General features: G+C 37.8%; 1 protein-coding gene and 1 pseudogene across 19 annotated transcripts in view; both read right to left on the bottom strand.

Annotated features, from left to right (window-relative positions):
* The window catches only part of LOC149750309 (ADP-ribosylation factor-like protein 2-binding protein pseudogene), a 34,245-nt pseudogene extending 24,457 nt beyond the window's left edge, over nt 1-9,788 (bottom strand).
* Nucleotides 1-13,659, bottom strand: part of SYNE2 (spectrin repeat containing nuclear envelope protein 2) — a 348,050-nt gene that overhangs the window by 324,116 nt on the left and 10,275 nt on the right. Inside the window, exon 1 of one of the 19 annotated variants that reach the window (XM_089907800.1) lies at nt 9,782-13,659. The exons of the other annotated variants lie outside the window; for them this stretch is intronic. The gene's annotated coding sequence lies outside the window, so the exon portion shown is untranslated. The remainder of the gene's footprint in view (nt 1-9,781) is intronic. 19 annotated transcript variants of the gene reach the window in all.

The following is a 13,659-nucleotide window of genomic DNA, read 5'->3' as shown; positions in this document are numbered from 1 at the left end:
ACTGGACATGTGCACAAAATGCAACAACAGGCTCCCTGATGTGGTAGATTAATTCAGACTTTGAGAGAGTAATTAATTCTGACTTTTTGCATTTCTTTAAGGAAATTAATCTGTGTTATATCTCCGACGCAAAGAATCAAGTTATTCGTCTATAGCAACATCCCACAAAGTAACTGAAGACAAGAAACAACCATGTGAACAGCTTCATAGGTAATTAGAAGATGTAAAAGGTTTCCTCTAAAAAACAAACCAAGTTCTGACACATATGAACAGATAATTCACCTAAGAGGAAAATACTAAACAAACATATGTAAAAATGTTCACCTTCCCTGGTAGACAAAGAAGATATATGCTACACTATATACACAGTAACCATTTGGGAAATTAATATGGTGGTATGTAGCTTGAAACATAAAAATGCTCAATAGTCCCACTCCTGGGAATTTATCCCAAGAAGCAATTAATTAGACATATATAGATAAGTAGACATATACATTCTCAATTAACATTGGAATGCTTTGCAAAATCTGATACATCAACCTGGAAAAAAAAAAGTTTTTAATCAAAACAAAACCAATCATTTAAAAGTCTATGGAAAATACTAAACAAGAAAATACTAAGTAAGATAAACAGAATATAATGTTTATGTTCGATAGGAATGTCAATATATAAATACATATTCATGTGGGCAAAGACTGAAAAGGTAAAGTGCAAAAATGAAAATTGTTGTTAGTGATGTAACTTATGGAATTCTCATTCAAAACATTTAAGCATTATTGCTACCTCATCTTCTAAATGAAAAATATGTAACTCATGCCATTTCTTGAAAAACCACTTAAAATCAACTTCTGCCAAAACACTTCCACCAACTGAAATAAAATACCTAAAATTTAGGTTATTATCTATAAAATAAGAAATAAGCAGAAAAGAAAATATTCCCTTAAGAATGTGATTTGTGGTTAATAAGAACAATAATAGTAAACCTACATCTTCCCAGTGCCCCTACGATGTTTATCACTGGTTGGTACTACAAACCTAAGAATCCCCACGATAACCTTTACCAGTTTGTTGAATTCCGCTGCAGTGCTTTTCCAGACTAACTGAAGAACTTCATCTTGTGGTATTTGTAAAATATGTTATCTGTGGCGTACTGAAGGGAAAACACAAGTATTTTTGTCTACTCTTGCCTATTTATCGGAACACATTTAAATCTCCTCCTTTGTCTCAGTCCTTGTTAGATGAACTTTGGAAGCCCCTTGATTTCTCTGGGGAGTTACATATTATCACTCTCTCTTTTCTCTCTGCACACAATTAACAGCCTATGTCAAATTGGCTTCTCCACCCTCCCAGCTTCCTTTCTAGGATACACTAACCCCCTGGGGAGGCTTTCTTGGAAGAAATGAAAGACAACAGATTATTTATGGCAACTGTCAGAATTCAGGGGATGAAGACCCTTTGTGGGCTCTGCCAGATCTCCCCGCAGATTTGTGGCCTGGATCTCTGGGGTCTGCCTGTCTCCTTCCTCTGCCCACAGTCAGCATTCCCTGGGGCTGACTCCAGCAGGTGGCCTCTCAACTAGAGGAGTTCATTTTTAGACATGTTGGGTCTCCTTTCTCTGCCTGGTGGGGAAGACATATTTGCAACAAGAAAACGATTTTAAAATTAACCTTCTGATAAAACTTGCATGAAGGGAGGCTTCTCAGTATCTTTTATTGAAACAAATTAACCTTACCGCAGTTTTTCCCATTATTGTCTTCTTAGTTCATGAGGCAATATGACTCTTTAAATTCCTTAGCATCTTTCAGGTACAGAACAGACTTCTCCTATGTACATTCCTTCCCTTGATAGACAGTAAGATCATTCTTTTCCCAATTTTATTATTCCTATATAAGCAAAGACCCAAAGTTTTCTTGGAAGGCTCTCAAACACTCCAGCCTGAAGGGACTTCCTTTCTTCCTGGATGTAACAGAATCCTCCATGCCCTGTGACCCTTAGCTATAGAGAAAAGGCGCGCTTTTTTCCCCCCTTAGGTTTATTATCCCAAAATGCAAGGGTTCAGTTACAATCTGCATATTATCATCTTCACATCCATGAATTCCTTCTGTCCCTAATGTAAAAGAAGAAGATTTCTCAAGGATCTGGGTTCTTTCATATGGTTAAAAGAACCAACAACATGTACTGAGAGCATGAAGCAAACCACATTATTTAGTGGATTGGGTCAGATATTTAGGGTTATGCCTAAAATTTGATTGCTGCTTAAAAAAAAAAGCTTCAGCAGCAGAAAATGAAATGCCTGAAATCTAGGAAGAATGGATGTCAGCAAATCATTATCTTGATTCCTGTGTGGCCCCAAATATAAGCTATATATTAAACCAACTTGTCTAGACAACCAACCAATCCCCACAACCTCACCGCCCTCCACCCCAAGGTAAGGGTGTATACTGTCCCCACAGCAGGCCTGTTACTGGGGTTTTAGGCCCAATCCGGTGATGTGGATGTATCAGGCTCAGACCAACGAGATCTAGACATGCCGGCCCGGTGGGGCACAGAGTCACATTCAAGCTCCCACATGTGCCATTTCACGTTCACCCACCCACTCACCACCTATGTGGTACCAATTCAAATGGTCCAGCCTGTAAAATGCAGAAAGCCACACCTTGAGACAGACAGCCACAAGTGGCATGGTCAAGGAAACACAGGAAAAAAGAGGTAAACTCAGAATAATAAAGCAAATGAATACATACACAGAAAAACATAGACACATTCATTCTGAAATATAAAATGTGCCTCTTTGATCCCAAACACTTAGTGGCTTTTAAAAACACCATGATCAGCTAGAAAATGAGAGCCGTGACACTTTACACCAGCGTAGGTCTTCCAAAGCATTCTGCAATTCTATTTCAATCGCAATATTAAAACATGGAGATGGTTCTTCTTTCTATTTCCATGGTTTCCTTAACCTCTATTAAGGCAAAATATGAATGTAGGTAACCAAGTCAACTGCCATGCAGCAGGAAAAATGGAAACTCTCAGAAACCTCCTGTTTGTACAAATCGTTCCCCAAAACCTTCCTGCCAAACTTTTGACCTATTGTTTCTAAACTTACCAGTCCTTGGCAATGAGTGGTAATAAACTTAAAAAGTGAAGTTTTGGTCATGAATCATAGTTCCTATTTTGACTAACATTCTAAGTTATATACTTCCCACTTTTTTCTTCAAGTAGCATGGACCTGCTATTTTTATATATGAAAACAGCCATAAAGTGCCTTTTTTCTCTCCCTGAGGGCTTCCCATAATGTATTTATAGGACTGGAAGTTTTCCAAACCCAAACATAATTTACTGTGCCATTTTCAATGACTGACAATTTTGGTTTTGTTTTTCTCTTATCCTAAGGGAGAATCAATTGTCCAACAAACTGATATATCCTTCATCCTTTTATCCTTAGAGACCAATGGTCAAAATTGACTTTGGTCTCAATTGGTCTATTTCTGGCTCTGAGTGGATGTTAATCCTCAAAAACAGGTTTGTTGGACTAAGTAACAAACTGGGCATCCAAGGGCAGTGGTTCTGACTCCTTCTGTCTTCTCTCACTCACTGGGAGGCCTTGAACAAGTCTCTGTATTATCTTAGGTTCTCTGAACATAAGATGATTACCAAAGCAGTCAAAAGGAACAACTAGAGAGAAGCCCACACACTGCAACAGAAGATCCCACATGCCGCACCTACTACCCAATGCAGCCAAAAATAAATAAATAAATAAAAAATTTTTTAAAGCGGGGGTGGGGGGGGGGCTGCTGGAACCACCCCAGAGATTTGAATGCGGTCAGGCCTTGATCTATTTCAAGTCCTTAGGAGCTCAGGGTCTACCCAAGAGGTATCCACACTGGGAGAATTTGGAGGTAGAGGCCCCTATGTGTGAATCACCTTATGAAGTCCCACCGGAGAGAAGGAAGAAAGAGTACTCAAAAACTGAGACACTTTAGCTTTCTAAGGTCAATCTATAGCAAATTCCTGTGATCAGCTCAGGAAAAAGGTAGGACCCTCGGGTCCATCACAGTTTAAACCAGAATCACTGGGACGACCCCAGTCCACAGACCTCCCTAGAGCACAACAAAGTTAAACAGAGGGATCTTCTAAGATACACCCCTTGCAACAGGCACTTTGGCCAGAGATCCTCTTCCATCCTGAAGTTTCTGGCATGGTCTGGGGGCTTCGGGACCCTGGAGAGGGCATCGGCCAGCTCTTCCACCTCAGCAGCCAAGAATCACCATGGTGACACACTGTTAGCCCTAGTCCCTCAAATACACCGGCCTAAAGATTCATGCCAAGACAGAAAAAAAAAAAAAAAAAGTACTGTAAATATTTACATTTTGAAAGTTTTATTTGTTATTTTTTAAGATGTGAAGTTCAGACACAGAAAACAAACTTATGGTGACCAAAGGGGAAGGGGGGAGGGATAAATTAGGAGGTTGGGATTAACATCTACACACTACTATATATAAAATAGATAACCAACAAGGACTTACAGGGAACTATAGCACAGGGAACTATAGTCAACATTTTATAATAACCTATAAGGGAAAAGAATATATATCTGAATCACTGTGCTGTACACCTGAAACTAACACGACACTGTAAATCAACTATACTTCAATTTAAAAAAGGTGAGGTTTTTTTTCCCTCCACATTCCGGGCACTATTAATGAGTATTTCTTAACTCACCCAATGCTTTTTTCTATTCTGTTAGTCTAAATCAATCAAAGGACTTTCACTTCACCAGTCCCATTGTGCAACGTCCCATCAAGGTCTGTGATTCCAAAAAAGCAGGCGACAGCTTGAGTGAACCGGTCCAGTAACACCAGTGCACCTCCTCCACCCCAAGCTCGACTTCCCCTTAGAAGAAGGAAGTGATAGGGTTGGAAGACAGCCCTAAAATGCTGTCATTGTTATTGCGAACCTTTAAATAGACCTTTGAATCTGTAAAGGATTTGGGGTTCTGCTCACAAAGATCCTGTGGGAAAGTCAGTGCTGCTAGCCCCATCTTCCACTTTTATCTACATCACATGCTACATTATAACTAGAAACTAGGACTCATAAAGTAAAAACTACCCCCAAAAATGAAATCAGGATTATTTAAAAATCAAAGACTGAAAGGGTTCTCTTTACTCATGTGATGATGAAGTTAAAATTAATTTGGATGACACCATCTCTGAGAACTCTGCTTGTCTGCTAGTTTTAACTGCATGTCCTCTGCACAACAAAATTTCTTTAAACACTTTTCTCCTTTGAAGATTTTTAATCTTCTACATCATTAAATGAATTTTATATGGCAAAACATGCAAAGAAAAGGAGAATTTAAGAACACCTGTGGTAATATTAATTTCGACTAAAAATACAGAAAGCTGAAAGAAAAATGCAGCTTGTTTTCAAAATGTTTAATATATTGCTAATTTTTCAGCAAGATTTTTGTTTTTGCTTTGGGATTGCACACTTAAAGTCCATAGTTTTGTCTCTTTATGCCTCTAAAAATAAAAATGTTTCTTTTGAACAACACTCTTAAAGTTCTGGCTGTTCCCAGGACAGAAGAGACTAGTTAATCAGCAATTTTTAAGAGAAGGGAGCTCAGGCAGGTTACAGAAATTCTTCCCGGGAGCCCTTGGCCTATCCTCCATCCACAATATCCAGCAAATTACAGTACTTTGTTAGCTCCCAACAACAAAAGAGACCTACAGAGCCAGGAGGGTGGGAGTGAGGCAGTGGAGAGGGGGAGGGCAGAGGCGGGGTTGCTGGGGGATTGGGGGGGGAGGGGAGGCGGAAGCGATGCTCCAGGAAAAGGCAACCTCCAGTACTAAAAGTATTTTTAAATGTTTTTGTCCTTTTGTACAACAAAAAGAAGGTTAAAAAAATTTAAATGAACAAAACATTGGATGCTCTGAAGGATGGCTATCTAACAAATGCAGTAATTTGTAAGTAGAAAGAAACAAGGAAGAGACAGAAGGAAGCAAAGAAGCCAGGAAAACAAAACCAATAGGAAGATTACACTTCAAGCCTGTGAAAGGTTTAACTGTCCTAATCCTGGTGTTTAAGATCCTTGAAAACAATAGCCTTCTAGAAAGCAGATACAAGTAGCCAACAAAAGAACAAACAGCCAAACATGTACCTCTGTCAAGTTCCTGCGCACTGGGGATAAAAAAGGGGAGGGAACCAAAATCATGAACCACCCAGATAGTTCTTTTTTTTTATTATTTTTATTTTATATTGGAGTGGAGTTGAGTAACAATGTTGTGTTCGTTTCAGGTGTACAGCAAAGTGATTCAGTACATGTATCTATTCTTTTTCAAATTCTTTTCCCATTTAAGTTACTACCAAGTATTAAGCAGAGTTCCCTGTGCTATACAGTAGGTCCTTGTTGGTTATCTAACAACCCAGAGAGTTTAAATAGTGAAAGTTCCTGGAAGAACTTCCTGAGCAATGGCCTCAGTCCTTCCATTCACTTTATAGTTTCCTTTATATGCTGTGGCCGATTTGGGGTTCACTAAGGAGGCAAGGGCACCACCCATTTTCCTGCTTTTGATTTAATAAAGAAAAAAAGAACTTTATAATTTCCCATAAAGGCTTTCCTCCCACACTTTAGAGTTACAATGAGGTCAACCCTTTCACCTACAGGACCATGTAAATATAGGGAAATTAAGTCCATTTTCACAATCAAGAATGTTAAGACTATGTCAAACCCATTCTAAATAATGGAACATGTCCATGTCTACAGTCACAGGTGATGTCACTGGTGTACTTGACGTGAACTTGATTCGGGGATACTGAAAGACCCTTTCCAAATGTGAACACCTATGGAAAGACAAAGCTATGATAGGTTTTATGTGGCTTATATAAGTACAGATGTTAATGAGTATTAAATACTAGTTTCCAAAAAAAATACAAAAATAATATACTCACAAATCAATAAGGAAAAGACAAACAACCTAACAAGAAAATAAGCAAAACACCTGAACAGGTGAGAGGGCATAAAAAAAAACAAAAAACCCTAATTATCCAAAAATAATTGAATAAATAAGCTGTGACATATTCATACATTAGAATATTAAACACTGAAAATGAATAATGAGATTATACATGTCAGTATGAATGCATCTCACAAATACAAAGTTGAAGGAAAAAAGCAATTTGTAGAAGAATGCATACAGGATGGTACTAACTATGTACACTCTTAAAAATATTGCTTAGTGGGGGTCCACGATGGGTCTGATATTCAGCTAATATACTTTGGCATGGCTGGATCTGTTGCCAGCATCCATTATGAGTGGCAGTGCCTACACACTACCAGGTTGCTAAATACTTTGAAAATTAACATTCATATGCAACAAAACTGTAAAGAAATGCATTTGAATGATAAACACCAAATTCAGGACAGCTGCTACCTCTGTGGAAGAAGGGGTCACGACCATGTTAGGAACAATTTGTTTCTTAAGTATCATGCCAAAGCATGTAAGGACTTAAGGGAATGCTGATTTATGCCTTTTCATAGGTTTTAAATAATGCATAATACTTTAAACACACACACACACACACACACACATCTATGACAGCAGGAGCTTTGAGCCAGTAATCTGGAGGTAGCATTTTTACTCCTTGTTCTGCCAATTACCAACTGTACCTTGCCATCCCTGAATCTTGGTTTGTCATCTGTGAAATAAGAGGATTCAGGTATCATTCAGGTCTAAAATTCTGAATTAAATTCAACATGATGGGTGTTGAACTCTCTGGACTCTAATAACGACCCATCACTTCTCTCACTGTTCAAGTGTACAAATCATACATGAGACAAGACTTATTGACTCACTATGGATAGCACACACACATTTTAATGGCCTTTAATTAAAGGCCATCCCAGGAATGGCCTTTAATTCCACCACACTCTCTCCTTCGTCATCCTTTGTGATGATGGCAGACCTTTGAGAGCTGGCTGGCTGTGTTTAGGAGAGCAGCCCAAAGAATATCAGTAAAGGGGCGGGGACAGTTTAAATGACCCAAGACAAAACATGCTTTGTATTTAGTTGTGCTTATAGGCTGTTTTATATAATCATGATACTCCTGAGGTGGAGAAACTGAGATCGTTATCATTAGTGATTTATTCAAGGACATAAAACTGTCTGGGACAAACCCAGGATTTGAATTCATCGTTGGTATCTTAGATAAGTTGAGTAAGATACTGCTCTTACTCAACTTACGATCTCTCCATTATTTCTCTCACACCCTCAAGACTCGTTTTAGAGAAGAGTTCCCCTCTATTCCCTACAATCCAACTTTGACTAGTTTACCAAGATTTGTACGGCACACAAAGCAAACTAGCAAATCCTTAGGTCACTCAGTAAATCACTGTAGATTTTAATATGTAGCTCACAGACTGTGGTACATAGAAGTTGGTTTAGAAAGTGCTATGACTTACAAAGTAAATGACATTTCTTCTCATTACTTTAGATTAGGGTTTTCATACCATAATTTTAAGGAAATTGTTCTAGAGAAATTTTTTCTAATTCAAATCTTCCCCAAATTAGAGCTCCTTTCAGTCCTTTTTGAGTTTCTGTTTCTCTTTAACTCTTTACTTCCAAGGAACCATCCATTACTGCATTGGTAAGTGGGGAGTTCTAACTAAATACTAGACACCCAGTCTTACCTCACCTTGAAATCTTAGCATTCTGACTGGTTAGTGGGAAAGTAGGTGAGAAAAAACAGCTGAAAAATTAACTGTTGTGTGATTTGGAAGCTGTTTTTTCTAGGGTGCCAGCCAGCAGTGCCACTCTTCAACAGGTATTCATTTGTTTTAAAGATGTTGAATCAAGCAACTATGGAAATACAGGGTATCTGAAAAAGGGATTTGAGCTCTGAAGTAGTAGAACCTCAAACTGTGAAATCATCCCTTCTCCCAGGCTTCCCTTGTGACTTGCTACAGAGTTTGCAAGCTAGTTTCCATTTCATTTCTAAACATGGCAGAAGTTTCTCACCTGAAGAGAAACAACCAGAATTATTTGTTTCTTAGTTTATCCTAAAGATACAGTTCCCAGTTCTGTGGGCACAATTTACGATCTGATAAGAGGTCACATCATCTCAGGGAAAGAACAGAATGTACTTCTGTGTATACAAAATTATCTTTGTTGTTACTTGTAACATGCACAGCGACTCCATTAGAAACTTGTCTGGCTTTAAAAAAAAAAAGCCTATATCTGCCCACTTCTAAAATTACTTTTTCTTCAGTATATATACTAGGTCATTGAAATATTTAGAAGTTATACACCTCCCTGTGAAGAAAAACTTCCTAAAACATAAATAATCCTTCTGACCCCTTAACTCCAGTAACTCAGATTACAAAACTCTTAAGTTTTCTTTCCACGGAATTTCAGATTACAGTTTTGAGATTTCTAAGAAATATTTTTTCCTTCTCTCAAAGCCTTCCCCATGGAAAGATCTCTGACCCATCCCCAGCCCCCAAAACTCATATAATATAAAACATCCTCAAAAAGGAATACACCTAAGTAGTTCTCTCCCCATTGGTGAACAATTTGAACACTCTCAAGAAAATGTCTTATGCATTTTACAATATTTTCCTGAGTAGAACCAAAACTAGAACCCATGAAGAATCTTGAGAAGTGGGACCACAAAGACAAAAGAAAATCTCTGTGTGGTCCTTTGGTTGAAGCTCCTCCAACTTATTTAGTTAAGAAGCTGACTAAGAGGGGTACTGAGATCTGTATCTGCTTAAAATGCATACCTCAATATTTGCACATTCCTTCTGACATCTACAGTGCAATAAAAGTGAAATATAGTGATGTCTCCTTTGTTGTAGCTTGAGAGTAAGACGCAGGTAAATTCTGCTTACCTGGATGAACAAAATTGTAGGTCCTCTATTTGATAATAATGATAAAACAGTAATAAGTATAGTTAATATTTATTTAGTTTGTAATTTGTGCCGAATATTTTACATGCACCATCCCTTTAATCCTCACAAGACAGACACTATCTACCCCATTTAGGGAAACAGGGAAGTTGAGTAACTTCCCTGAGACCACACAGCAAGTTACTGGCAACTCCTGCTTGAACACAGTGTGCAGGCTCTGAACTCCATGTCCTTAAAGTTCCTAACAGGCAAGATATATTGAATTGACTAACTTATTGCACGATTTTATAGAGAAATTTACCAGAACACATATAGTCTGAACACTTCAACATATGAAGTAGTTAACAGATTAACATAGTTACTAAAATGGGCCTATGTTAGTTTAAATTCACATTCTGCGCTTTCTTCTCTTTAAAATAAATAAATAATAAGATGAAACCTGTTTTTTGTCCACTGTTGCAGTTAACTGGCAAGTTTGTGTAATAAATTAACTAACAGAACTGGTTTAGCAACAAATGAGAAGCTCAAGGTCTCTAAATTCTAATCCTAGGTATGTCACTGATTTGAAAGGTGATCCAACAGCATTTAACATAAGTTACATTTGATGTTTACAGGGCTCTCAGAACACAGTCTAAAAAGAAGAACCTGTATTTATGAAACTTCAATAATAAACCCTAAAACCAAATATCTGGGTGAAAAGGAAAAAGCTTAAAATCTAGCTATTTTGCCCAATTACTGCCAAGGTTCCAAATGTTTGTAAACATTCAAATGGGATAAACATAGAATTGTCCACAGTGATTATCTCTAGGGACAGAGACAACAGAAGTGGAAAGTGGAAATAATATGAGGACAGGCTTTTGCTTTTTAATATCTGTGTGTTGTATGTGTGTAGTTGGATTTTCGTAATTAAAAAAAAGATTTTAAGACATGCTCAAAGTCTTCCCAGACTTAATTTTCATCTGCATTCATGAGCTTGACCTCAGGACTACACATTTCGAAGGGGATAACATTAAGGAAAAGAGCACCATTCTCTCTACCCTGCTCGTCCTCTCCAATCCAACTACAACAAGGCTCATTTTATAAAGTTAAAACCCACTCGTAGCCAAACTTTTCCATTTCATCAGAAGCAAGAGAAAAAAAAAAAATCTTGGAGTACTTCAACCTTCAAGTAGTTCTAAAAGGAAAGGAATATCAGAACTTGAGAAATAAGGTTCATTATGAAACTCCCTCAACATTCTTCAGGTAACAAATACTAACCGCCCAATTACAAGGAGATTCTCTCCTTGTGGTAAAGAAGATGTAATGACAGCCTGAATGAAGAAATGATGAAAAGTGCCACAGAGGGCAGCCCACTGCCTTCCATACCCACTCACTCATTCTTCCTAGCCCCAGCTCTCCACTTGCTCCCAAGAGCTTGAAGAGAACAATAAAAGTGAGAAATGCTTTGAAATTAGGGTAGATATTTAAATAATATCAGGCCTCTTCTCAGCTTCTATTTCTTCATCAATAAAAATACTATTTGTTTCCAATAATGATTTGTGAAGATGCTTAGCATAAAACCTGAGACATAGTAGGTGCATAATAAATGTTAGCTTCCTTCTTTCAGAACTAAATTTCCAACTGCCAGCTAGATGTCCACTAACCTTTGAGCTCAAAAGACCCATTAGCAGACTTTAAAATAAAGACTGATACAAGAGACAAAGAAGGACATAATGGATAAAGAAGATGTGGTACATATACATATAATATATAATATATAGATTATATATAATGGAATATTACTCATAAAAAGAATGAAATAACGCCATTTGCAGCAACATGAATGGACCTAGAGATTATCATACTAAGTGAAGTAAGCCAGACAAAGACAAATATCATATGATATCACTTATATGTGGAATCTAAAAAAAAAAAAATAATACAAATGAACTTATTTACAAAACAGAAAGAGACTCACAGACATAGAAAAAAACAAACTTATGGTTACCAAAGGGGAAGGGGGGGGACGGATATACTAGGATGTTGGGATTAACATATACACACTACTATATATAAAATAGATAACTAACAAGGACCTACTGTATAGCACAGGAAACTATACTCAATATTTTGTAATAACTTATAAGGGAAAAGAATCTGGAAAGGAATATATATATGTATGTGTGTATATGTATGTTATGTCCGCGTGTGTGTGTGTGTGTATGTGTGTGTGTATTTAAAAAACTGAATCACTGTGCTGTACCCCTGAAACTAACATGACACTGTAAATCAACTATTAGTTCGATTAAAAAAAAAAGACCCATTAGCCCACCCCATCACCAGACCATCGGTTTTCTCCCACACTTTCTCCCTGTGGTATCTCTCTCACAAGTAATGGCAAGTAATGGCACCAATATTCTTTTCAGCACCTAATTTAGAATTCTCTCTCTTCCATCTCATTTTAATTCCCTCTGACTCTGTTCTCTGAATTTCTTCATCACTCACCTGGATTTCTGAAAACATCCTTGTAATTGGACTCCCTGCCTCTCCACTACATCTTTCAGAATGTTATTATGAAATAGAGATCACACCAAGCACACGCTGCGTGTTCCCACTGACAAGAAGAATATGGTCCAAACACTTCCATGAAAAAAACATCCCAAGATCTAACCACAAAGCATCTATCCAGACCTCTCCCACTACAACCTGCCATGAGCCCTGTGCTTCAGTGTTATTCTTCAGCCCTCAATCTACTCTCCTCCATTCTCCACCCATGAAATCCCTATTCTACACTCTAGACCCAGCTATACGCCCAGCTAAAACGTCAAATGTTCTCTACAAAACTAGCCCTAACTTCCCCAAAGGTGACATTAATTACCACAGCACTTTGCTAGCACCTCAGGTGGCACTTCTTTCATTCTGGATCATATTAGAGTGATTTGTTTACAAGGTTATCTTCCCCCAGTTCCTGCAGAAGGGGAGCCATGTCTGATTCATTGCTGATTGCCCTCTAACACCTGTCACTTAGCCCCTTGTTCACTGCACCCTTGAATTGAATATAATAACTAGCACTTATTACTATGTGTTCTACAATGTTCGATTACAGGTACTGTACTACCCGTTACATGTATTGTCTCAGTAATATTCATAACACTCCTATAAGTCATATTTTGGCATTTGTTTTACAGTTGAAGAAGCTCTACCCAGAGAGGTCTGTAATTTGCCCAAAGTGACACAGCTAGTATATGGCAAAGCCAGGATTTGAATCAGGGTCCATCTGACTACAGAAGTTACAATCCTAACCATTACACTATACCACAGACATTTCTAAAATCCACTTGTCCTTTAGTACTTATGCACCTGAGAGTATAACTCAAGATCAAGACTCCAGTAAATTATATTTTATCCTATTAGCATATGGAGGCCATTTTTGGTTCTGCTCTAGTCCAGAGTCATAAATGAGCATGTCCACAGTCTTCCAGGTTCCTTTATTTTTCTCTTTTCTTACACCTACCCTCAACCCCCTTAAAAAGAAAAAAAAAAAAGAGAAGAAAAATTATTTGGAAGGCAGGGACAGGAAGAGAATGAAATCATTCCTTCACGGTGGAACATACAACATTAACAGTAAGCTTATAAGGTTTAACAGGCATATATAACCTGAAAGAATATGTTGGATCATTTCAAAACATACTTTCCTAGCTCAAACCTGAAATCAGCAGCTGTTGCTAAGAAAACACATAGCCAACTGCGAGACAACATGGTGATTCATGAAA

Source organism: Delphinapterus leucas, chromosome 2 (assembly GCF_059928025.1).
Source record: "Delphinapterus leucas isolate spDelLeu-1000000601 "Yukka" chromosome 2, BTC_Dleu_Yukka2, whole genome shotgun sequence".
Taxonomy (NCBI): domain Eukaryota; kingdom Metazoa; phylum Chordata; class Mammalia; order Artiodactyla; family Monodontidae; genus Delphinapterus; species Delphinapterus leucas.
This window is presented reverse-complemented; position numbering and strand designations above follow the sequence as displayed.